The 27,193-nt window shown below is 45.0% G+C and overlaps 1 protein-coding gene across 5 annotated transcripts in view; it reads right to left on the bottom strand.

Moving 5' to 3' along the window:
• LOC137380089 (ERC protein 2) overlaps positions 1-26,832 on the bottom strand; it is a 966,513-nt gene extending 939,681 nt beyond the window's left edge. For 2 of the 5 annotated variants that reach the window (XM_068051708.1, XM_068051713.1), the window contains exon 1: positions 26,440-26,832. The gene's annotated coding sequence lies outside the window, so the exon portion shown is untranslated. Of the gene's footprint in view, positions 1-25,503; positions 25,546-25,804; positions 25,885-26,439 lie in introns of those variants that run through there. The other 3 variants (XM_068051709.1, XM_068051711.1, XM_068051712.1) reach the window with 3 other exon arrangements.
• Positions 26,833-27,193: the final 361 nt, after the last annotated feature.

The following is a 27,193-nucleotide window of genomic DNA, read 5'->3' as shown; positions in this document are numbered from 1 at the left end:
TTATGGGGGATTTCAACTTCCCAAATATTGATTGGCAACTCTTTAGATCGAATAGTTTGGATGGGGTAGTGTTTGTGCAGTATGTCCAGGAAGCTTTTCTGACTCAGTATGTAGACTGCCCGACCAGAGGGGAGGCAATATTGGATTTGGTACTAGGTAATGAACCAGGGCAAGTGATAGAGCTGTTGGTGGGCGAGCACTTTGGAGATAGTGATCACAATTCTGTAGCATTCACTGTGGTAATGGAGAGGGATAGGTATGTGCAACAGGGCAAGGTTTACAATTGGGGGAAGGGTAGATATGATGCTGTCAGGCAGGAACTGAGGAGCATAAGTTGGGAGCATATGCTGGCAGGGAAGGGCACGGTCGAAATGTGGAACTTTTTCAAGGAGCAGATAGTAGGGGCCATTGATAAGCATGTCCCTGTCAGACAGGGAAGGGATGGTCATGTGAGGGAACCGTGGTTGACAAGAGAGGTTGAGAGTCTTGTTAGGAAGAAGAAGGATGCGTATATAAAGTTGAGGAAAAAGGGCACAGGCATAGCTCTGGAGGGATACAAGATGGCCAGGAAGGATCTGAAGAAAGGGATTAGGAGAGCTAAGAGAGGGCATGAAAAATGCTTGGCGGGTAGGATAAAAGAAAACCCCAAGGCCTTTTACGCGTATGTCAGAAATATGAGGATGACTAGGGGGACCGTAGGTCCGGTCAAGGACAATAGCGGGAGACTGTGTGTTGAGCCGGAAGAGATAAGTGAGGTTTTGAATGAGTACTTCTCTTCGGTATTTACGAATGAGAAGGGGTGTATTACTGAAGAGGACGGTGGGAAGCAGACTGGTAAGCTCGAGGAAGTGCTCGTTAGGAGGGAAGATGTGTTGGGGTTTTTGAATAACTTGAAGATAGACAAGTCTCCCGGGCCTGACGGGGTATATCCAAGGATGTTATGGGAAGCAAGGGATGAAATTGCAGAGCCGCTGGCAATGATCTTTTCATCTTCTCTGCTGACGGGGGTGGTACCAGGTGATTGGAGGGTGGCAAATGTTGTGCCCCTGTTCAAGAAAGGGAATAGGAACAACCCTGGGAATTACAGGCCAGTTAGTCTTACTTCAGTGGTAGGCAAGTTGATGGAAAAGGTGCTGAGGGATAGGATTTCTGAGCATCTGGAAAGACACTGCTTGATTCGGGACAGTCAGCACGGTTTTGTGAGGGGTAGGTCTTGCCTCACAAGCCTGATTGAATTCTTTGAGCAGGTGACCAAGCAAGTGGATGAGGGTAAACCAGTGGATGTGGTGTACATGGATTTTAGTAAGGCATTTGATAAGGTCCCCCATGGTAGACTTATGGAGAAAGTCAGGAGGCATGGGATAGTGGGGAATGTGGCCAATTGGATTAAGAATTGGCTAACTGATAGAAGGCAGAGAGTGGTCTTAGATGGTAAATACTCAGCCTGGAGCCCAGTTACCAGTGGCGTGCCGCAGGGATCAGTTCTGGGTCCTCTCCTGTTTGTGATTTTTATTAACGACTTGGATGAGGAAGTCGAAGGGTGGGTCAGTAAATTTGCAGATGATACAAAGGTTGGTGGAGTTGTGGATACCGAGGAGGGCTATTGTCGTCTGCAAAGGGACTTGGATAGGTTGCAGTGCTGGGCTGAAAAGTGGCAGATGGAGTTTAACCCTGAAAAGTGTGAGGTCGTCCATTTTGGAAGGACAAACATGAATGCAAAATACTGGGTTAACGGTAGGGTTCTTGGGCATGTGGAGGAGCAGAGAGACCTTGGGGTCTATGTGCATAGATCATTGAAAGTTGCAACTCAAGTGGATAGGGCTGTGAAGAAGGCATATGGGGTGTTAGCGTTCATTAGCAGAGGGATTGAATTTAAGAGCCGTGAGGTGATGATGCAGCTGTACAGGACCTTGGTAAGGCCTCATTTGGAGTACTGTGTGCAGTTCTGGTCGCCTCATTTTAGGAAGGATGTGGAAGCCTTGGAGAGGGTGCAGAGGAGATTTACCAGGATGTTGCCTGGAATGGAGAATAAGTCTTACGAGGAAAGGCTGAACATTCTAGGCCTCTTCTCATTAGAAAGGAGAAGGATGAGGGGTGACATGATAGAGGTTTATAAGATGATCAGGGGAATAGATAGGGTAGACAGTCAGAAACTTTTTCCCCGGGTGGAGCAAAGCGTTACAAGGGGTCATAAATTTAAGGTGAAGGGTGGGAGATATAAGGGGGATGTCAGGGGAAGGTTCTTTACCCAGAGAGTGGTCGAGGCATGGAATGCCTTGCCCGGGGAAGTTGTTGAGTCAGAAACTTTAGGGACTTTCAAAAGGCTTTTGGATAGGTATATGGATAAAGGAGAATGATGGGGTATAGATTAAATTGTCCTTGACAGAGGACAAAGGATCGGCACAACATCGTGGGCCGAAGGGCCTGTTCTGTGCTGTATTTTTCTATGTTTTCTATGTTCTAAATAGTAGAAGGCCAAGGACAGATCCTTGGGGGACACCAGAGGTAATAGTACAGGAGCGAGAAGAGAAGCCATTACAGATGGTTATCTGGTTACAACTGGATAGATAAAAATGAAACCAGGCAAGTGCAATCCCACCAAGCCAATTGACGGTGGAGAGACGTTTCATCAGAATTTTGTGGTCAAAGAACAAAGAACAGTACAGCACAGGAACAGGCCATTCGGCCCTCCAAGCCTGCACCGATCTTGATGCCTGCCTAAACTAAAACCTTCTGCACTTCCGGGGACCGTATCACTCTATTCCCATCCTATTCACGTATTTGTCAAGATGCCTCTTAAACGTCATTATCGTAACTGCTGCCACCATCTCCCCCGGCAGCAAGTTCCAGGCACTCACCACCCTCTGTGTAAAGAACTTGCCTCGCACATCTCCTCTAAACTTTGCCCCTCTCACCTTAAACCTATGTCCCCTAGTAACTGACTCTTCCACCCTGGGAAAAAGCTTCTGACTATCCACTCTGTCCATGCCGCTCATAACTTTGTAAACCTCTATCATGTCGCCCCTCCACCTCCGTCGTTCCAGTGAAAACAGAGTTTTTCCAACCTCTCCTCATAGCTAATGCCCTCCAGACCAGACAACATCCTGGTAAGCCTCCTCTGTACCCTCTCCAAAGCCTCCACGTCCTTCTGGTAGTGTGGCGACCAGAATTGCACGCAATATTCTAAGTGTGGCCTAACTAAAGTTCTGTACAACTGCAGCATGACTTGCCAATTTCTATACTCTATGCCCCGACCGATGAAGGCAAGCATGCCATATGCCTTCTTGACTACCTTATCCACTTGCGTTGCCACTTTCAGTGACCTGTGGACCTGTACGCCCAGATCTCTCTGCCTGTCAATACTCCTAAGGGTTCTGCCATTTACTGTATACTTCCCACCTGCATTAGATCTTCCAAAATGCATTACCTCACATTTGTCTGAATTAAACTCCATCTGCCATTTCTCCGCCCAAGTCTCCAACCGATCTATATCCTACTGTATCCTCTAACAATCCTCATCACTATCCGCAACTCCACCAACCTTCGTGTCGTCCGCAAACTTACTAATCAGACCAGCTACATTTTCCTCCAAATCATTTATATATACTACAAAGAGCAAAAGGTCCCAGCACTGATCCCACCACTAGTCACATCCCTCCATTCAGAAAAGCACCCTTCCACTGCTACCCTCTGTCTTCTATGACAGAGCCAGTTCTGTATCCATCTTGCCAGCTCCCCTCTGATCCCATGTGACTTCACTTTTTGTACCAGTCTGCCATAAGGGACCTTGTCAAAGGCTTTACTGAAGTCCATATAGATAACATCCACATGTTAACAGCATCAAAGGCTGAAAACAGGTTGAGAAGGAAGAGAAAGGATAGTTTATCTTTGTCACAGTCAACTGAGGTGTCATTTGTGATGTTGGCAAAAGCCATTTTGGAACTACAACAGGAGCAAAAACCTGGTTGGAGAGATTCAAAGAAGAAGTGCCATGCCCAACTTTCGCAGATTCGGGAGGCGGCAACATATTCAAGACCTTTGGAGAGGAAAGGGAAGTTGGAGATCAGGTGGTAGTTCGCAAGGCCGGTGGGGTCAAGGTTGTTTTTTTTTGAGAAGGAGGTGGATGATGGCAGATTTGAAGGAAAGGGGGACAGTACCGGATGAGGCAGAACCATTAATAGCAGCTAACACGAGAGCCAGGAAGAGTAGTTGAATGGTTAACAGTTTAGTAGCAATAGGGTCGTGTGAACAAGAGGTGGGTCTCATGGGCAAGAGGAGGACATGAAGAGCGATGCGAAAGAAAGATATGAACTCAGGGTTAGGGCAGGAAGCAGCTGAACGATGTCTCAATTTTTGTAACAAAAAAAAAATCCATGAGCTCCTGGCACTTCTCATTGGAGGGAAGGTTGGTTTAACATGATGGTTTGTGGTGCAGAAAAGGGGAGCTGGGTGTTATCTTTACCTTCTTGGATGATCTTTGAAGAGTGGGCAGTTAGAGAAATGGAGAGCATTGCTTGATAATGCTTTAAGTAGTCTCGCCAGATCTGGCGATGAATGGTTAAACCAGTGTGCCCAGCACATCAGTGCAAAGGACAAGGCTGAAGCATTTGCATCCATCTTCAGCCAGATGTGCCGAGTGGATGATCCATCTTGGCCTCCTCCTGAGGTCCCCAGCATCACAGATGCCAGTCTTCAGCCAATCCAATTCACTCCACGTGATATCAAGAAACAGCTGAAGGTACTGGATACTGCAAAAGCTATGGGCCCTGACAACATTCCGACAATAGTACTGAAGACCTGTGCTCCAGAACTAGCCACACCCCTAGCCAAGCTGTTCCAGTACAGCTACAACACTGGCATCTACCCAGCAATGTGGAAAGTTGCCCAGGTTTGGCCTGTGCGCAAAAAGCAGGACAAATCCAAACTGGCCAATTACTGTCCTATCAGTCTACACTCAATCAGCAGCAAAGTGAGGGAAGGGGTCATCAACAGTGCTATCGAGTGGCACTTGCTCAGCACTAACCTGCTTACTGACGCTCAGTTTGGGTTCCACCAGGGCCACCCAGCTCCTGACCTGATTACAGCTTTGGTCCAAACATGGACATAGAGCTGAACTCCATAAGTGAAGCGAAAGTGACTGCCCTTGACATCAAGGCAGCATTTGACAGAGTATAGCATCAAGGAGCCCTAGAAAAACTGGAATCAATGGGAATCAGGGGGAAAACTCTCCACTGGTTGGAGTCATACCTAGCACAAAGGAAGGTGGTTGTGGTTGGTGAAGGTCAAACATCTCAGTCCCAGGACATCACTGCTGGAGTTCCTCAAGGTAGTGTCCTAGGCCTAACCATCTTCAGCAGCTTCATCAGTGACCTTCCCTCCATCACAAGGTCAGAAGTGGGGATGTTCGCTGCTGTTTGCACAATGTTCAGCACCATTCATGACACTGAAGCACCCCATTTTCATATGCAGCAAGACCTGGACAACATCCAGGCTTGGACTGATAAGTGACAAGTAAGATTCATGCCACGCAATAACCATCTCCAAGAGAGAATCTGACCATCTCCCCTGGACATTCAATGGTACGACCATCGCTGAATCCCTCACAAACATCCTGGGGGGTCACCTTGACCAGAAACTGAACTCGAACAGCCATATAGATGCTGTGGCTACAAGAGCAGGTCAGAGGCTGGGAATTCTGTGGCATGTAACTCACCTCCTGACACCCCAATGTCTGTCCACCATCTACAAGGCACAAGTCAGGAGCGTGATGGAATACTCCCCACTTGCCTGGATAGGTGCAACTCCGACACTACTCAAGAAGCTCGACACCATCCAGGACAAAGCAGCTCGCTTGATTCGCACCCCATCCACCATCTTCAACATTCCCTCCACCAACACACAATGGTAGCAGTGTGTGTACCATCTACAAGATGCACTGCAGAAATGCACCAAGGCTACACAGACAGCACTTTCCAAACCGGTGACCTCTACCACCTAGAAGGGCAAGGGCAACACCACCACCTGCACTTGCCCTCCAAGCCACACACTATGCTGACTTGGAACTATATCACCACCCCTTCACTGTCACTGGGTCAAAATCCTGGAACTCCCTTCCCAACAGCCTACACTACTACCTACACCCCATAGACTTCAGCGGTTCAAGAAGGCAGCTCACCACCACCTTTTCAAGGGCAATTAGGGATGGGCAATAAATGCTGGCCTAGCCAGTGACGCCCACATCCCATAAACAAATTTTAAAAATATTGTTCGCCAAAGACATTCAAGTTTGTGTCCCTTGGGCTCAAGAGAGCAGAGATGACAAATAAATCGGGGGAATGATTAGAGTGAGAAAGAGGAAAAGCTCTAGTGGAGCCAAAGGGCAAAGATGGTGGAGACGGTGCGATTTAGCAAATCAATAGCTGCTGAGGTATCATTATGAGTTAAAGGCCAAAGGCTTAGATAGTTAAGAATTTGAGTATGCAGTGATAAGTGACTCAAGGAAAGAGTTCTTTTCAGGGACAGACAGAAAGAAGTGAGCTTGTGAGCGGGGAGGGAAAATGTTGGTAGGGAGTAACAAAAGAAAGTGATCAGAGATAGTCCTATTCTTTTTTTTTCTTTTGGGCCTCCTTATCTCGAGAGACAATGGATACGCGCCTGGAGGTGGTCAGTGGTTTGTGAAGCAGCGCCTGGAGTGGCTATAAAGGCCAATTCTGGAGTGACAGGCTCTTCCACAGGTGCTGCAGAGAAATTTGTTTGTTGGGGCTGTTGCACAGTTGGCTCTCCCCTTGCGCCTCTGTCTTTTTTCCTGCCAACTACTAAGTCTCTTCGACTCGCCACAATTTAGCCCTGTCTTTATGGCTGCCCGCCAGCTCTGGCGAATGCTGGCAACTGACTCCCACGACTTGTGATCAATGTCACAGGATTTCATGTCGCGTTTGCAGACGTCTTTATAACGGAGACATGGACGGCCGGTGGGTCTGATACCAGTGGCGAGCTCGCTGTACAATGTGTCTTTGGGGATCCTGCCATCTTCCATGCGGCTCACATGGCCAAGCCATCTCAAGCGCCGCTGACTCAGTAGTGTGTATAAGCTGGGGGTGTTGGCCGCTTCAAGGACTTCTGTGTTGGAGATATGGTCCTGCCACCTGATGCCAAGTATTCTCCGAAGGCAGCGAAGATGGAATGAATTGAGACGTCGCTCTTGGCTGGCATACGTTGTCCAGGCCTCGCTGCCGTAGAGCAAGGTACTGAGGACACAGGCCTGATACACTCGGACTTTTGTGTTCCGTGTCAGTGCGCCATTTTCCCACACTCTCTTGGCCAGTCTGGACATAGCAGTGGAAGCCTTACCCATGCGCTTGTTGATTTCTGCATCTAGAGACAGGTTACTGGTGATAGTTGAGCCTAGGTAGGTGAACTCTTGAACCACTTCCAGAGCGTGGTCGCCAATATTGATGGATGGAGCATTTCTGACATCCTGCCCCATGATGTTCGTTTTCTTGAGGCTGATGGTTAGGCCAAATTCATTGCAGGCAGACGCAAACCTGTTGATGAGACTCTGCAGGCATTCTTCAGTGTGAGATGTTAAAGCAGCATCGTCAGCAAAGAGGAGTTCTCTGATGAGGACTTTCCGTACTTTGGACTTCGCTCTTAGACGGGCAAGGTTGAACAACCTGCCCCCTGATCTTGTGTGGAGGAAAATTCCTTCTTCAGAGGATTTGAACGCATGTGAAAGCAGCAGGGAGAAGAAAATCCCAAAAAGTGTGGGTGCGAGAACACAGCCCTGTTTCACACCACTCAGGATAGGAAAGGGCTCTGATGAGGAGCCACCATGTTGAATTGTGCCTTTCATATTGTCATGGAATGAGGTGATGATACTTAGTAGCTTTGGTGGACATCCGATCTTTTCTAGTAGTCTGAAGAGACCACGTCTGCTGACGAGGTCAAAGGCTTTGGTGAGATCAATGAAAGCAATGTAGAGGGGCATCTGCTGTTCACGGCATTTCTCCTGTATCTGACGAAGGGAGAACAGCATGTCAATAGTCGATCTCTCTGCACGAAAGCCACACTGTGCCTCAGGGTAGACGCGCTCGGCCAGCTTCTGGAGCCTGTTCAGAGCGACTCGAGCAAAGACTTTCCCCACTATGCTGAGCAGGGAGATTCCACGGTAGTTGTTGCAGTCACCGCGGTCACCTTTGTTTTTATAGAGGGTGATGATGTTGGCATCGCGCATGTCCTGGGGTACTGCTCCCTCGTCCCAGCACAGGCATAGCAGTTCATGTAGTGCTGAGAGTATAGCAGGCTTGGCACTCTTGATTATTTCAGGGGTAATGCTGTCCTTCCCAGGGGCTGTTCCGCTGGCTAGGGAATCAATGGCATCACTGAGTTCCGATTTGGTTGGCTGTATGTCCAGCTCATCCATGACTGGTAGAGGCTGGGCTGCATTGAGGGCAGTCTCAGTGACAGCATTCTCCCTGGAGTACAGTTCTAGGTAGTGCTCAACCCAGCGGTCCATCTGTTTGCGTTGGTCAGTGATTATGTCCCCCGATTTAGATTTGAGGGGGGTGATCTTCTTGATGGTTGGCCCAAGAGCTCTCTTCATGCCATCATACATTCCTCTGATGTTTCCGGTGTCTGAGGCCAGCTGAATATGACTGCATAGGTGTTGCCAGTAGTCGTTTGCGCAACGCCTAGCTGTTCTTTGTGCAGTACTTCTGGCTGCTTTAAGTGCTGCGGATGTTAACTCGCTGGGGGCTTTCTTGTAGTTCAAAAGTGCAATGCGCTTAGCGGCTATGACAGGTTCCAGCTCTTCATTATGAGATTGAAACCAGTCTGCATTTCTCTTCGCACTTTTGCCGTAGGTGGTCAAAGCTGACTCATAGATGGCGTCTCTGATGTGGGCCCACTTGGTCTCAGCATCCCCTGTGGGAGTGTTTTGAAGGGCTGTTACAAGTGAATTTAGAAATTTTTGTAACAGCTGTGGGTGAGAAATTCTGCTCGTGTTGATGCGCGGGCGGCCCTTCTGCTTGGAATGATGCAACTTCTTTGGTCTGAGTCTAACCTTGCTGCACACCAGGGAGTGGTCAGTGTCGCAGTCCGCACTGTGGAAGCTGCGTGTGATTTGAACACTGTTTAAGGCGGCTCGCCTTGTGACAATGAGGTCTAGCTGGTGCCAACGACGTGATCTTGGGTGCCTCCATGAAACCTGGTGACAGGGTTTAGTGTGAAAGAACGAGTTGGTGATGCAGAGGTTATGATAGGTACACAACTCAAGCAGTCTCTGCCCGTTCTCATTCATCCTTCCAACGCCATAGCGCCCAAGGCAGGAGGGCCATGAGTCATGGTCGGCCCCAACCCTGGCATTAAAGTCCCCCAGCAGGAATAGGTGTTCGGTGTTGGGGATGCTGCTAATGATGTTATGGAGTTGTTCATAGAACTGGTCTTTAGCTTCAGGTGCGGAACAGAGTGTTGGAGCATAGATGCTGAGTAGGTGTACTGGACCAGAGGTGGTGAGCAGTCGGATGGACAGTATGCGTTCCGAGCCATTTGAGGGAGGCTCTATCATGCTGAGCAAGGAGTTTCTGATGGCGAAGCCCACTCCATGCTGTCTTGGTTCTTCAGGATCCCTGCCCTGCCAGAAGAAGGTGTAGTCTTGCTCTGCTAGAGAGCCACTCGCGGGGAGGCGAGTCTCCTGAAGTGCTGCAATGTCCACATTGAGTCTACTGAGCTCGTTGTTAATGATGGCGGTCTTCCGAGAATCGTTGATTTGTGTAAGGTCTTCCGACAGGCCAGGACACATAGTTCTGACGTTCCAGCTTGCAAAGCGAAGGGCTGGTACCTTCTTTCCTTTTTTCATGTTGTTTGGTGCGGTGTATCAGTCCACCTTTCGGGCAATGACCCTGAGCTCCAAGCACCCATTGAAGCAGGCAGACTGTGGCGGGACAGAACCTTATTGACCGGGGGCTGCCCGGTTTGAGGCGGGCGGTAGCTGTCCAGTGAGGTGCAATGACCTCTCCCACCGACAAAGGCAACCCGTGGCGCCCAATTTCTACGCCAATTTATCTGGACTTATAACCCGTAACTGCTGCCTTCCGTGTTGTTTCAGTCGCTGTGAGGCAACTATGGAGTGACCTCTCCATGGCGCACGCCTGGGCAAATTTATGGAGGTTGAGAGTTGCCCAGTCGTCAAAACCCCCCTCTCGGCCTTTCTGGTGGGGTCCAAAGGAGTGCAGGACACGACGTTTGGCACCAGTATGGCTGCAGGAACTGCCGGAAACATGCCAAAGGTGACACATGACCGCCTACGGGGTTCCGCTCCGGATTTTCTGTTAGGGTTTACTCCCTTAGCCTTGGTCTCTCCCGAGACGCCCACAAGGCAGTGGGGTTGTTGGGGCCCCTACACAGGTGTAGGATGGTGCCGGTGGGAGGAGGGGATGCAAGGGGGAGGGGTAGAGGGAGGGGGTGGGGGGTGAAGATGGTGCGAGGGGGGGGCGGGCTGGGACGGGGTTGTGAGGGGGTGAGCTGAGAGGGTGGAGCAGGGAAGGGGACGGGGGTGGGGGGGGGTAAAGGGGGGGGAGGGGGGGTGGAATCTGGTGCAGGTAATAAGCCATTTCCTCAGTGCCCACCATCGACGTCCGGAAAGCTCATCCACGTCCTTCGGGAGGTGAAGCATCATTTGGCAGACTTAGAGGTGATTACATTTGCTAAGGGTTTTTTTTTTTTGCAGTGGTTTAAATAAAGGCATGCAGCATTGCCGACAGTGCGCTGCAGATGCTCTCCGAGCCATCTCCCGCGGGCGCTTTGAAGTTGCGGCCGGGGGGGCCGTTCGTGGATGTTTTGGGTGTTCGGGGCACCTTTTCTCAGGACTTCTCTCGGGTCCCGCAGCTCCTTCTTCACCTCAATGGACTTACCGCATGCCGTGGCTGCAGACACTCTGGACTGTGAAGACAGCAGGATCGGAGATTGAAGTATCGGCAGCTGTGCTCGTCAGTTTCATCCGGATCAATTTCATTGAGAAAACAAAGAGCAGGTGTGGCTGGGGGAGGGCAGTGGGCCCAGGTAACATACACTAAACTAACTGTTAACTTTTAGATAGGGCTAAAATGAACTGATTTAAAGAGCCAGGGGAATTTAAACAGTTTAAGAGGGCAGATTGGGGGAGAAAACGTTAGGGATGGGAGCAGATGGCCATGGATAGAGTTGAACAGCAAGGGAGCTTCCTAGGGAGCTTCCAGCACAGGAGCCATCTTGTAGTCCTAACAGTGATAGTATCTATAGGAGTGGCAAGGCCACGTGAGATGACAAGATTGATGGGGTAGTCATGTATGTGGGTAGGAGATTTTATATGGAGGAAAGGAGAGAGAGAGAGAGAGAAAGAAAAAGGAAAAAGGAGAAAGAAAGAAAGAAAGAGAAAAAGGAGAAAGAAAGAGAAAAAGGAGAAAGAAAGAGAAAAAGGAGAAAGAAAGAGAAAAAGGAGAAAGAGAGAAAAAAAGGAGAAAGAAAGAAAGAGAGAAAAAAAGGAGAAAGAAAGAAAGAGAGAAAAAAAGGAGAAAGAAAGAAAGAGAGAAAAAGGAGAAAGAAAGAAAGAGAGAAAAAGGAGAAAGAAAGAAAGAGAGAAAAAGGAGAAAGAAAGAAAGAGAGAAAAAGGAGAAAGAAAGAAAGAGAGAAAAAGGAGAAAGAAAGAAAGAGAGAAAAAGGAGAAAGAAAGAAAGAGAGAAAAAGGAGAAAGAAAGAAAGAGAGAAAAAGGAGAAAGAAAGAAAGAGAGAAAAAGGAGAAAGAAAGAAAGAGAGAAAAAGGAGAAAGAAAGAAAGAGAGAAAAAGGAGAAAGAAAGAAAGAGAGAAAAAGGAGAAAGAAAGAAAGAGAGAAAAAGGAGAAAGAAAGAAAGAGAGAAAAAGGAGAAAGAAAGAAAGAGAGAAAAAGGAGAAAGAAAGAAAGAGAGAAAAAGGAGAAAGAAAGAAAGAGAGAAAAAGGAGAAAGAAAGAAAGAGAGAAAAAGGAGAAAGAAAGAAAGAGAGAAAAAGGAGAAAGAAAGAAAGAGAGAAAAAGGAGAAAGAAAGAAAGAGAGAAAAAGGAGAAAGAAAGAAAGAGAGAAAAAGGAGAAAGAAAGAAAGAGAGAAAAAGGAGAAAGAAAGAAAGAGAGAAAAAGGAGAAAGAAAGAAAGAGAGAAAAAGGAGAAAGAAAGAAAGAGAGAAAAAGGAGAAAGAAAGAAAGAGAGAAAAAGGAGAAAGAGAGAGAAAGAAAAGAAAAGGCCCAAAATTCCAACAAAACCATGTATACACATGGTTTATCCAGTACAGAGCTGAGGGCAAACCCTGATCCTGTTATTCAAGCTTAGGTTAAGAAGTTTTGCCACCAAACGAATGAAAATTCCTGTACCAGCCTCCCAGTACATTTTGAAGCCAGCAAAGGATGGTTCGCAAGATTCAAGAACTGGCACGCCATTTCACAAGTTACTATAAGAGGAGAACAACAGTCTGCGGACGAGCCAGCCGCAATATCATTTCCCACCAAATTAAAAGAAGATTTTAGATGAAGGAGGATACAAAGAAAAAAAAACTACGACAAGACGGCCCTATACTACACAATGTTACCAGAGAAGACACTAGCGACAAGAAATGACAAAAACATCCTGATTTAAACAGATAAAAGACAAGGTTGACAGTCCTCCTTTTCCACACAAAACTGGTTTACACAAGTTGACTCCACTCATCATTGGAAAATTTGCCAAACCACGCTGCATCCATCATCTAAATCTAAAAATCACTACCATGTCAATACTCAAGTAGCATCAAAGCCTGGATGACTTCATCAATTTTCAAAGGCTGGTTCCATCATGAATTCGTACCAATTGTCAGAAAACATCTCGGACATATCAAACTACTGAAGGTGGCTAACTTGCTGTTGACAAGTGCCCTGCAAACCCACCCCTAGAGAACCTGGTAACAAAATTGGAACAAACATGTGTATCTGCTGAAAATCACAACTCCGAAAATTCAATCCCTTAACAAAGGCATCATATTCGACCTTCAAACGTAACTATTCGAAGAGAATTGACCAAGAGAATAGTAGACAGAAAGGCCGAAGTGACAGCTTGCCTGAAGAAACTCAACATGAATGACGGAATCAACATATGCGGCTGTGCCTGGCAAGAAGTGATAATCAACTGTATCAAAAATCCTGGAAACAAGCCCCGGATGCTGTATTTGAGATGGAAACCAACAGCAACTACAAGGAGGATTTCAAAGGCTTTACGGAGGAAGAAATACAAAAAAAGTGAGAATTGAATTGCGGATTCAATGCCCATGATCTCAACAAAAGCTGGTCCGTACTTGAAGCCGAGCTAGATACTGAAGACATCAATGCATGGCTGAATACCGATGACCAAAGAAACTGAGACGATGACAGATGAAATTTTGTCCAGTAACAGATCCAAACCCTCTAGACGTCCAGAGAGCTGAAGAGGATGATGACGAAACCACCACTGCCGAGAGCGAGCCACTTCCATTATCTCATACAGTCAGCCATTACCTGGAAGAATTGCTGAGATGGTAGGAAGCCAACGAAAAATCAATTGTTGCAAGTGAACTTCAGAACATCCTACATCTAGCAAAGACAGAGGCAAAAGGTAGATGTAAACAGTTAAAAATTACTGATTTCTTGAACACCTTCATCCTTTCAATAAATGGACTACGATTTGGTCTCAAAATATCTTTGTGCAATCCGTAGAAGCGAGAACTGACCATCTGTGGATTTAAAATAGTCTGATTGTATATGGATATCCACTTTTTTGTTACAAGAAATAAAATTTATTTGAATTAACAGTCTTCATTTTATTACCAGAAGTCTGTTTATATACATCAGATTAGTTAGTTTATCTGTTTAACGAGGCTGTTTTAAATCGGTTTATATGTAGCTCTGCATCATTCCGGCTATTGGCTTGGTACTTTTGAAAGGACCTCAGCACAATGTTGTCTCACTTATAATGTGGTTTCAAGATATCGTCCCCATGGACTGCATTATAGCAGGGCCCCAGTGTATAAACATTTTAAATTGCACTTGAAGAGGTGAAGACACAACTAAGATATTTGAATTTTTTCCATACCTGAGGAATATCCATCAGGCTCAGATGCTGTGCACATAAATCAATTAGGAATATCTTTTACATGTGTGCTTAAACATCTCCTCTCCCCAGTTCAATCTTAGCAAATTGCTCTGGTATTTGTACTCGCTTTCTCTGAACATGCAAATACTGTTCCATTCAGTGCCAGTGGGTTACACAAAAGGAATGGAATTATTTCATTTCTGCATACAGTTTATCTGGGGGAGGGGGGGTGGAGAAACATGGAGTTGAGGGTACAATCAGATCAACCATGATCTTATTGAGTGGTGCAGCAGGCTCGAGGGGCCAAGTGGCTTCCTGCTGCTTCAAATTTCTATGTTCGTATGTTCAAACTTTCACTAATGAAAACAGGAGTTTGTTTCGGCTATGTAACATAACGCACCACATTAGTGATTGCTTGTATTTACAAAAGCAACATGCTCAGAACTCAGAAGCCCTGTGAACACCAGTTATGAAGGTCTTCATATCAACTAGAAACAAAATCCAAGGGACACAGTAGAGGTCTAATACTCTACTGACCACTATTCAGATCAGGAACAAGCTAGTCTGAAACAAAGTCCAACATGTGGACAAAAGGCACAGAACACTTGAGGTTATTCCACTTTTAATTTTCACTCATAACATAGCTTAACTCTACAGTCAAATACCAACACTCAAGAACATAAAGGATGCAAGCGGAAACACAGTACTGAGATACAGATCTGCACAATGATTACCAACATATGAAAAAATGGTCATAGCCTGTCCATCATGAAGAAACTGTTCACACAGCTGTAAAATACCTCAAAAGAAAGAAAAGACTTGCATTTATGTAGCACCTTTCATGACTTCAGGAAGTCCAAAAGCACTTTACAGTCAATGAATTACTTTGTAAAGAGAAGTTCCACTTATGCAGTCAAGCAACTATGGTTAACACGAAGCAAGCTGGAGTGTAAAACTGATGGAAATGGCTTACACCATGCCAAGAAAAAATGGTAATCCAGCAGACTGGGAAAAATATAGAAAGCAACAAAAGACACACAAAGAAAATATTAAGAGCTGTAATAAGAGAAGACAAAAACTTTATTAGTGCTTATTAGAGCAAGAGAGTGATGAAGGAAGATGTGGACCCCTTAAAGACAGACATAGCTGATACTGTAATTGATAACAGGTAATGGCAGTTTTCATAAACAAGTACTTGTCCTCTATTGTGAAAAACCCCCACCCCCCAAAAAAAAAAATCACCAGCAATAGAAACAAGTAAATCAAGGGGAGGAACTTACTTTATTCAATATAAGTAACATAGTGCCAATGGAAAAAATAATGGGACGTAAAGTAGATAAATCTCCAAAACCTGATGACTTCCACCCTCGGGTATGAAAAGAGGTAGGTCAGAGAATTGCAGAAGTGTTAGTCATAATCTTCCAAAAGGTGTTTTGATTTTTTTTTGATTATTCGATCATCGGATGTGGGCATCGCTGGCTAGGCCAACATTTATTGCCCATCCCTAATTGCCCTTGAGAAGGTGGTGGTGAGCTGCCTTCTTGAACTGATGCAGTCCTTGGTGTTTAGGTACACCAACAGTGCTGTTAGGAAGGGAATTGCAGAATTTTGATTCAGTGACAGTAAAGGAACGGCGATATAGCTCCAAGTCAGGATGATGAGTGGCTTGGAGGGGAAATTGCAGGTGATGGTGTTCCCATACATCTGCTGCCCTTGTCCTTCTCAGTGGTAGAGGTCGCAGGTTTGGAAGGTGCTGTCAAAAGGAACCTTGGTGCGTTTCTGCAGTGCATCTTGTAGACGGTACACACTGCTGCCACTGTGCATTGGTGGCGAAGGGAGTGAATGTTGAAGGTGGTGGATGGGGTGCCAGTCAAGCTGGCTGCTTTGTCCTGGATGGTGTCGAGTTTCTTGAGTGTTGTTGAAGCTGCACCCATCCAGGCAAGCGAACAGTATTCCATCACATTCCTGACTTGTGCCTTGTAGATGCTGGAAAGGCATTGGGAAGACAGAAGGGGAGTTACTCACTGTAGAATTCCCAGCCTCTGACCTGCTCTTATAGCCACAGTACTTATGTGGCTGGTCCAGTTCAGTTTCTGGTCAATAGTAACCCCCAGGATGTTGATAGTGGGGGATTCAGCGATGGCAATACAATTGAATGTCAAGGGGAGATGGCTAGATTCTCTCTTGTTTTGAGCATTGCCTGGCAGTTGTGTGGCGCCAATGTTACTTGCCACTTATCAGCCCAAGCCTGGATGTTGTCCAGGTCTTGCTGCTTTGAGACATGGGCTGCTTCAGTATCTGAGGAGTCACGAATGGTGCTGAACATTGTGCAACCATCAGCGAACATCCCCACTTCTCACCTTATGATGGAGGGAAGGTCATTGATAAAGCAGCTGAAGATGGTTGGGCCTCAGACACTACCCTGAGGAACTCCTGCAGTGATGTCCTGGGACTGAGATGATTGACCTCCAACAACCACAGCCATCTTCCTTTGGGAATTGTATCGTTAGATTGGACATTTGCTAAAGGCACATCAATATTTAAGATGGATGGGAGAGAAACCAGGTAAATACAAGCCCATTAATTTATCAGCAGGAAAGCTACTGAATCGATCATTGAGGGTAGAGTTACTAAGCACTTGAACAAATATGAGCTGGTCAGAGAAAATTAACAAGGCTCTGTTAAGGGTAGGTCACATCTGATATTTTCCCCTACCAGAGAACATAAGGGGACATAAACTTGATATTAGAGTTGGACCATTCAAGAGTGAAATCAGGAAACTATTTTTCCACAGTGATAGAAATTTAGAACTCTCACTCCCAAAAGGCTGTGGATGCTAGGACAATAGGCACTTTGAAGAATGAGATATAGATTTTTGTTAGGTAAACGCATCAAGGGATATCAAGCAAAAGGTGGGAAAATGGGGTTGAGGCGCAGATCAGCCATGATCGAAGCCAATGGCAGAACAGGCCAAATGGGCTGAATTACCTACTCCTGTTCCTAAAATCTTTTCCCATTGCTATCAGTTTCCTTGTTTCCATTAACCTTTCAGCTGCTTTAATAGCAACTGCAGTTATTTTTAACAAAAAAATTTTTTAAATCACATACTACATAATATTCCTGTTCACATTTTATCCATCTTTGTACATGAAAGGATTCCTTACACAGCAAGCTCTTGATCACAACCATACTGCTAAGGAATATTTAGTGGAAGCCAGGCACCTCCCTCAGAGAAAGGATGATACAAAAATGTTAGCCAAACACCATGGAGCACTCATACAATCCTCCTAGTGACTGTTTGCACAGTGCTAATGGCACGGGTTTGAGTAGATAGATCTGCTCAATGCAGGCAGCCTAATGCATTTGGCCATACACACTGAACTAGCAGAGATATCCTTAGCAACACAAACATAGGCATATCAATTTTGCTGCTATAGAAACAGCAGCAGAACAGTGGAAAGAAAATGAACAGATTAAGATACATATGGCAGGAGATAGTGTTACAGTTAAGGAACACTGGATACAAGACTAAAATCCCTGGATACACCCCTTATCAGCAATTTTTCTGTGCCATGATGAGTTGATTTTGCTTCAAGATAGCAAACATGCAGTTGGTTCAATGTATCCTCTGTGCTGACTGAATCAAGTAAGGTCCTGGATTTCATCCTTTAACAATGAGAGCAATTGGTTTGCCAGTCAGTTCACAACAGGACTTAAAATCCCCAGGCTTTAAAATAATTTTAGACCACCTAAATGTCTTGCAAGGTATTTTTTCTCCCTCAATTGAAAGCAATAAATGAATCCGGGTTGGGGTTTCACAAACAAAAGCAGTCAGCTTGTAGTTTGGCCATTCTTCATCCAAGAACCTACACAGCAGCTATTAGCAGACAACTGAACGCGAGGCCACCACAGCAAAGCCCAATCCTGTCCTTACGCATGTACATATCCACAAACTTTCCAACACAAAATAGTAGATAGTAATAAAGGCTGGGAACATTGGTTGCCTCTTTATCTTTCTAACTGGAAGTACTGTGAATAATTGCAGTGCCCCAACCACTGACTCAGCCGAGATCAACTACATTTAGCCATGGAGGCCCAAGATGAACCCTAGAATTTTATTTGTCTTCATAGCTTAGTCACAGAGTAATTTACGGCACAGTAGGACACCATTCGGCCCATTAAGTCCATGCCAGCTTTCCACTGAGCTATGCGGTCAGTCCCACTCCCTGGCTCGATCCCCGTAGCCCGGCAAGTCTATTTCTCTCAGGTGGCCATCCAACTTCCTCTAAGTCATTGATTGTCTCCGCTTCCACCACCCTTGTGGACAGCGAGTTCCAGGTCATTCCCACCTGCTGCGTAAAAAAGTTCTTCATGTTCCCCCTGCATCTTTTGCCCAAAATTTTCAATCGGTGTTCCCAAGTCCTTGTACCATTAGTTAATGGGAACAGCTTTTCTTTGTCTAACTTATCTAAGCCTGTCATAATCTCATACACTTCTATTAAATCTCCCCTCAATCTCCTTTATTCTAAACGAGAACAAACCCACCTTTTCCAACCTAACCTTGTAACTAAAATCCTCCATCCCTGGAACCATTCTGGTAAATCTCTTCTGCACCCTCTCACAGACCCTCACATCCTTCCTAAAGCGTGGTGACCAAAACTGGATGCAATACTCCAGTTGGGGCCTAACCAGAGCTTTAGAGGTTCACCATAACTTCCCTAATTTTGTACTCAACGTCTCTATTTATGAAGCCCGAGATCCCATATGCTTTACTAACCACTCTCTCAATATGTCCTGCCACCTTCAAAGATTGTTGCACATGCACCCCCAGGTTCCTGTGTTCCCGCACACTCTTTAGAACAATGCCATTAAGTATATATTGCCTCTCCCTATTCCTTCTGCTAAAATGCATCACCTCACACTTGTCAGTATTAAATTCCATCTGCCACCTCTCTGCCCATTCTGCTAGTCTATGTATGTCCTATTGCAGGCAGTTCACATTATCCTCACTGTCTGCTACACCTCCAAGTTCAGTGGGGTCAGCAAATTCTGAGATTCTATACTCTATTCCAAGATCCATATGCAGTGGTCCTAGTACTGACCCTTGAGGAACACCATTGTCTATCACCCTCCAGTCGGAAAAACAACCATTTTCTATGACTCGCTGTTTTCTATCCATAAGCCAAATTTTTTTGATCCAATTGGACACTGATCCTCCTATTCCATGAGCTTCAATTTTCTTAACCCACTTTTTATGTGGTACCTTATCAAATGGTTTCCTAAAATCCATATAAACATCCACCACATTTCATTCATCAACCTTGTTACTTCATCAAAAAAATCAATTAGGCTTGTCCAGCATGCTCTGCCTTTTTCAAATCCATACTGACCATCCTTAATTAACTCAAACCTCTCGACATGTCTGTTGATATTTTCCCCGATTATATTTTCTAAAACCTTACCCACCACTGATGTTAAATTAACTGTCCTTATAAAATCATTTTCTGCTTTTACACACAACCGTCTGGGAAATCATTAGCTATCATTTCTGAATAACACACAAATAGAAGAATGTCAGGTAATTCTCCATGTGAGGGGCCAGTAAAATATATGTCAGTGGGCAAGTTACTTCACATCATTCTTACTCGCCTTCTATCGGTAACATAAAATCAAGACTATAAGCCAATCCAATCTCAGTTTGTGAATGGTTCCTGTTCAAGCCTACCACCTTTTTGCTGTTATTTCTTACCCCATCCTCTTCAGTGTCCCTCCACCGTGTAATATTTCTCCAAGAGGAAGATACACAATATGATCCTAGGCTTCCATTGATCCCACTTTGTAACCAGCAAAGGATGACTCATATTTAACGGACTTTTCCTCTTCCACTTTGAAAAATATGTTTCGCTTCCTTGCAGCATCTCTCGGACAACACAAAGTTCAGCTGGTGGTGGGAATAAATGCTTGCAAGTACAAATCTAGATGGTACAGTTTGATTATGCACCACCTGCATCCACAATTATTTATCACTTTATGCAGATGTCAATGGATTTGTCATTTGATACATTTTTATATGATTGTGTTTTCAGTGATATTCACAGAATCACAGAATAATACAGTGCAGAAGAGGCCCTTCGGCCCATGGAGTCTGCACCGATGCATTAAAACACCTGACCTGTCTACCTAATCCTATTTGCCAGCACTTGGCCCATAACCTTGAATGTTATGACGTGCCAAGTGCTCATCCAGGTACTTTTTAAAGGATGTGAGGCAACTTGCATCTACCACCCTTCCAGGCAGGGCATTCCAGACCGTCACCACCCTCTGGGTAAAAAGGTTCTTCCACAAGTCTCCCTTAAACCTCCCTCCCCTCACCTTAAACTTGTGACCCCTCGTAACTGACCCTTCAACTGAGGGGAACAGCTGCTCCCTATCCACCCTGTCCATGCCCCTCATAATCTTGTACACCTCGATCAGGTCACCCCTCAGTCTTCTCTGCTCCAGCGAAAACAACCCAAGCCTATCCAACCTCTCTTCATATCTTAAATGTTCCATCCCAGGCAACAGCCTGGTGAATCGCCTCTGCACCCCCTCCAGTGCAATCACATCCTTCCTATAATGTGGCGACCAGAATTGCACACAGTACTCCAGCTGTGGCCTTACCAAAGTTCTGTACAACTCCAACATGACCTCCCTGCTTTTGTAATCTATGCCTCGATTGATAAAGGCAAGTGTCCCATATGCCTTTTTCACCACCCTATTAACCTGCCCTTCTCCCTTCAGAGATCTACGGACAAACACGCCAAGGTCCCTTTGTTCCTCGGAACTTCCCAGTGTCAGGCCATTCATTGAATACTTCCGTGTCACATTACTCCTTCCAAAGTGTATCACCTCACACTTTTCAGCATTAAATTCCATCTGCCACTTTTCTGCCCATTTTACCATCCCGTCTATATCTTCCTGTAACCCAAGAAACTCCACCTCACTGTTAACCACATCTTTGTGTCATCCGCGAACTTACTGATCCTACCCCCCACATAGTCATCTATGTCGTTTATATAAATGACAAACAATAGAGGACCCAGCACAGATCCCTGTGGTACGCCACTGGACACTGGCTTCCAGTCACTAAAACAGCCGTCTGTCATCACTCTCTGTCTCCTACAGCTAAGCCAATTTTGAATCCACCTTATCAAGTTACCATGTATCCCATGTGCATTTGCTTTCTTGATAAGTCTCCCATGTGGGACCTTGTCAAAGGCTTTGCTGAAATCCATGTAAACTACATCAACTGCACTACCCTCATCTACACACCTGGTCACATGCTCAAAAAATTCAATAGAATTTATTAGGCATGACCTCCCTCTGACAAAGCTATGCTGACTATTCCTAATCAAATTTTGCCTCTCCAAATGGAGATAGATTCTCTCCTTCAGAATTTTCTCCAATAGTTTCCCTACCACTGACGTGAGACTCACTGGTCTGTATTTCCCTGGCTTATCTCTACAACCTTTCTTAAATAGTGGGACCACATTAGCTGTTCTCCAATCCTTTGGCACCTCCCCTGTGGCCAGAGAGGAATTAAAAATTAGGGTCAGAGCCCTGCAATCTCCACCCTCGCCTCCCACAGCATCCTGGGACACAAATCGTCCGGACCTAGAGATCTGTCCACTTTTAAGCCTTCCAAAACCTCCAATACCTTGTCACTCCCTATGACAATTTGCTCAAGAACCTCACAGTCTCTCTCTCTAAGTTCCATATCTACATCCTCATTCTCTTGGGTGAAGACAGATGTGAAGTATTCATTCAACACCCTACCAATGTCCTCTGGCTCCACCCACAAATTTCCCCCTTGGTCCCTAATGGGTCCTACTCTATCCCTGGTTATCCTCTTCCCATTGATATACTTATAGAATATCTTGGGATTTTCCCTACTTTTACCAGCCAGAGCTTTCTCATATCCCCTCTTTGCTCTCCTAATTGCTTTCTTAAGCTCCATCCTACACTTTCTGTATTCCACTAATGCTTCCATTGATTTGCTCTCCTTGTATTTGCTGAAAGCCTCTCTTCTCCTTCTCATCATATTCTGAATGTTTCTGGTTATCCATGGTTCTCTGGGCTTGTTGTTCCTACCTATTACCCTAGAAGGAACATGTTGGGCCTGTACCCTCCCCATTTCCTTTTTGAATGCCCCCCACTGCTCTTCTGTAGATTTCCCAACAAGTCACTCTTTCCAGTCTACCTTGGCCAGATCCTGCTTTATTTTACTAAAATTTGCTCTCCCCCAATCCAAAACCTTTTTTTGCAACTTGTCTATTTCTTTCTCCATAACAAGCTTAAATTGTACCATGTTATGGTCGCTATCACCAAAATGCTCCCCCACCAACACATCAACCACCTGTCCGGTTTCATTCCCCAGAATTAGGTCCAACACTGCACCCTCCCTTGTTGGATCCTCTAAATATTGAGCTAAAAAGTTCTCGTGTATACATTTTAAGAACTCCACTCCACCTCAGCCCTTAACACGATAACTATCCCAATTAATGTTGGGAAAGTTGAAATCACCTAATATAATGACTCGATTATTTTTACACATCTCTGCAAATTGCACACGTTTGCTCCTCAATTTCCCGCGGACTATCTGGGGGCCTATAATAAACAACTAGCAATGTGGCTGTCCCTTTTTTATTCCTAAACTCTACCCATAAAGCTTCATTTGATGCCCCCTCCAAGATATCATCTCTCCTTACTGCAGTAACTGACTCCTTAACTAATATTGCAATACCCCCTCCTCTTTTACCCCCTCCCCTGAAGATTCTATATCCCGGGATATTGAGCTGCCAATCCTGCCCCTCCCTCAACCATGTCTCTGTGATGGCTACTTTATCACAATTCCACGTGTCAATCATTGCCCTTAACTCATCCGTTTTACCTGCAATACTCCTGGCATTAAAGTAGAGGCCTTCCATCCTGGTCTTACTCCCTTGAAACTTACTTCCGCTGTATTACCTCTGACTTGTTTGCTTTCCTGTGCTTAGCTGTGTCCCTATTCTGCTAGGAGTCTGCGTCCCCTCCCCCTGCCAAATTAGTTTAAACTCCTCCCAACAGCACTAGCAAACCCAACAGCAAGGATGTTAGTCCCCCTCTGGTTCAGATGTAGATCGTCCCGCTTGTACAGGTCCCACCTTCCCCAGAAACGGTCCCAGTGGTCCAAGAATCTAAAGCCCTCCCTCCTGCACCAATTCTTAAGCCACGCATTCATCTGTGCTATTCTCCTATTTCTATACTCGCTAGCACGTGGCACTGGGAGTAATCCAGAGATTACAACTAGAGAGGTCCTGCTTTTTAGTCTACTGCCGAACTCCCTGAATTCTTGATGCAAGACCTCATCCCTCTTTTTACCTATGCCATTGGTACCAACATCTACCATGACCTCTGCCTTATCACCCTCCCCCTTCAGGATGCCCTGCAGCCATTCAGTGACATCCCGGACCCTGGCACCAGGGAGGCAACACATCATCCTGGAGTCACATTGATGGCCACAGTAGCACCTGTTCCCCAGATTATAGAATCCCCTATTACTATTGCTCTTCCTCTCTTTCCCCCTTCCTGTGCAGACAGACTGCTTACGGTGCCAGAAGCTTGGCTCTGTCCACACTCCCTGGAGGAACCAGCCTCATCAGCCTCCAAAATGGAATACCGATTTGCAAGCGGGACCCCAGGGGACTCCTGAACTACCTGCCTGTTTCTCTTGGACTGCCTGGTGGTCACCCATTCCCTTCCTTCAAGTCCCTTCAGCTGCAGTGTGACCACCTCTCTGTATGTGCTATCCACGATCCTCTCAGACTCGCGGATGCTCCACAGTATTTCCAGCCGCCGTTCCAGCTCTGAAACCAGAGCTTCCAGGAGCTGCAGCTGGATACACTTCCTGCACACATGCTGATCCCGGGGACTGGAAATGTTCCCGGATTCCCACATGCAGCAAGAGGAGCAACTGCCATGACTAAACCATGCCATGCCAACAAGCTCTCCTGCCATGACTAAACCCTTTAAATGTAAAACTATAGAAGATTATAATTTAAAAAAACAATTAAGTCTTGCTAAAACAATGACTTACAATTCAATACACTTTGAAAAATACCCACCAGGACTTACTCACCAGTCAGCTGTGCTCTTTGGAAGATCTCGGTTCCCCTCACTCTGAGGACAGGTAGGAAATGAAAGGAGCTCCTCGCTCCCTCCTCACCGAACTTCCTCAGTTACCAAACTTCCACTTTAGCACTCTAATGCAACCCAAGTCAGCACTCTAGTGCAAACAAATATTGCTTTATGAATTGGGAAGTTTTCATGGGCCAGAGTTAGTATTATTAATTTTCCAGCGTCATATACTTCTGCAGTTACTTATTTTTCAAAAAAAGCTAGCTCATCTTTTTCGTGCCTTGCAGCATTGTTTTAACAGAAGGTTCAAGTTGCGTGGCAAAAGTGAGAGCTCACCATTGCAATTTTCAGGAATATGTTGGGCTGTGACAGCAGTGCACACAATGTTGCCTTGGTTACAGATATATGTGGCGCTGTGTGGTAGATTTTATGCAAATATTTTCAAGTGAATTTTGAGCTTACCAGCAGTGGTGCGATGTTGATTATTATTTACCTTTTTGTACATGCTAGCCCCCAAAGTTAAAAATACTCCCAAGACAGTTAAGTACGAATTAGATACAAGGTACAGCTTCTTTTACTCAGTATGGCGCACAGCCCCACCTCTGGTATCCACAGCTTCAACAAGCTCTGAGCCAGGCTGGCAATTAGCACTAAATAATGGAAAGGTGTGTATTGTGGATTTGTGACTATGAACTGGAATGTGATTGATCGGGCTCATATTTTAGGGCTTTACAGCCATTAGAAAAAAAAGAGACTGATTCATTCTACCCATCTGGAGTGGATTCAAATTTGGATCCCAGTACATTAAAAAAAAACATACAATCCCAACAATGTAAACAACCTTAATTCAAATGTTTTTGGTATCACAGCTTATAAGATACTGCACTTGCAGCATTTAATTATGTGGCATATGTTATGCGGTGGGTCTCATGCCCATAATGTACCAGGTCTCAACTGAAGCAATGTCATTATGTACCAGTTACCTGGGCTGTTTAAAAATCAAGGAAATAACCTTTTTTAAACATAGAATTCTATGTCTGCGACCACTATCAATGATTCTCATGAGTGATGCAGTATGAACATCCAGACTCCCAATGACTGCCAGCCATTCTTGTGGCATCACAAGATATTCACATGCCTAAGAAAAAAAATCACGTCAGTGAAACACTTAATAAAAATAGACTTGGAAATATTTTTCACACCAAAATGTTACACAGCGACTCTTTTATACACGAGAAAGACTTACATATTTGATGTGACATCCCACATACCTAAAGGTACATTTGATAAAATACAAAGCGTCTTGATCGATTAAACGATATAGAAATGACAGTCCATAAATGTTACCCAAAAAAAAGCCTTCAATGGGTTCACGCCAATATTGTCTGGAATGCTTTTTTCAAAAAGAGAGGACTCACTCGAAACCCAGATTGCAGCCAAACTTAACATCGGCCCACCCCGACCTCGTCGATTGGTCAAAACAAACTAGATCTCTAATTTTTAACTTGCTGAATTGTCCATGAAACGTCAATCAAAATATCCCTCACCATCCATATGTAGAAGCAGCAGATTCCGCGGACCCATCAAACACCATACTAGGTAGAGAGGGCTGTGCCCAGGAAACCGCCTAGAAATCAATACGTTGATTAAACCTTAGTTTCTTTGAAGCAAATGTGTTTTTTTTTTCAAAAAGCAAGAGTGATTATAGCAATGGCGATCTCAAATACATTTTAAAAAGCACCGTGATGTCCAACCATTTATTCTGACAATGGGCGTTTGCTGGTTTCATTTTGACTTAGCAATGTACTGTACATCTAATATAAAAGGCATTTTGAGGCCTTCTGTTGAAAGAAAATACGCACTTAAACGTTGATAAATTTGTATTTAACACACCAGCAAAATGTCACGTTCCCGCTGCCTTGATTTACAAAAGATGTCTCGCCTTCCCTTGAAGCTGCAATAATGAAAGCCAGTCGCTCACCTCCAATCATTGCATCTGTCTCCTCACACTACAAGCCAAATTCAAAATGTAAAAACCCCACAGCTATGTGGCACACCAGGACTCTGCTGCTTAAAAGACACTCGGCAATAGCCGCATTGAACCCGAATGCGGTCATCCCCTTGAGAGAGAGAAAAAAACGAGCTCAAAATAAGAACCGGTTCTTCAGAGAATTCTTTTTACCTCGGGAATCCCTCCTCAGTCCTTCACCATTCAGCTTATCCCAGCCAGGCTTGACTTAACATTCCCAGCATTCTACACCTTCTCTACAATTGGCTGGAACGACACCATCCAGCCAGGAAATTTAAAGAGACAGTCACATTTCCACTTCAACACTTTCATTCTGACCTCGGTCTTTTTTATTTATTTTTACTATATTCATTCACGTTGTGCATTACTAATTGTACTTGCAGTTTTCTTACGGCCGCTATAGTTCTGATTCAGAGCAAACTGGCAGTAAAATTTGACAATATACTACCGTCTACTTGTTTTAAAATCGCATGTCTTCACAAGCTGCAGTCGCCTTTTATTCTCCCTGGTTGAAGTTTTGACACAGTTACAGGGCGTGGGTTGGCAGTGAAGTAGAGGTAGCGCTACAGTATTATACTCCACCCTAAGATATATTTCTGCTTTTCGAAAAAACAATTGAGAAAAATTCATTGCTACCCAATTTTAGTCACATTACTATTTTTAGTACCCACCCATTTCCCCTCGCCACCCACGGGAAAGCAGTATTACACTCAGCCTTAACAAATATTTGCATATTATTAATGACAAAATCTTTGTTCTCCAGTCAATTTTTTTGGCTTTCTGTATTTTTAGCACCCACTACTATGGTAAATGAGGATAGTGAGGGGGATGGGATTGCTACTTCTCCCAAGTCTGTCCATGGCAAAATGACAGAAACAAAATAGATCAAAGAAAATTTAACAGGAGC

Source organism: Heterodontus francisci, chromosome 19 (assembly GCF_036365525.1).
Source record: "Heterodontus francisci isolate sHetFra1 chromosome 19, sHetFra1.hap1, whole genome shotgun sequence".
Classification (NCBI taxonomy): Eukaryota; Metazoa; Chordata; class Chondrichthyes; order Heterodontiformes; family Heterodontidae; genus Heterodontus; species Heterodontus francisci.
This window is presented reverse-complemented; position numbering and strand designations above follow the sequence as displayed.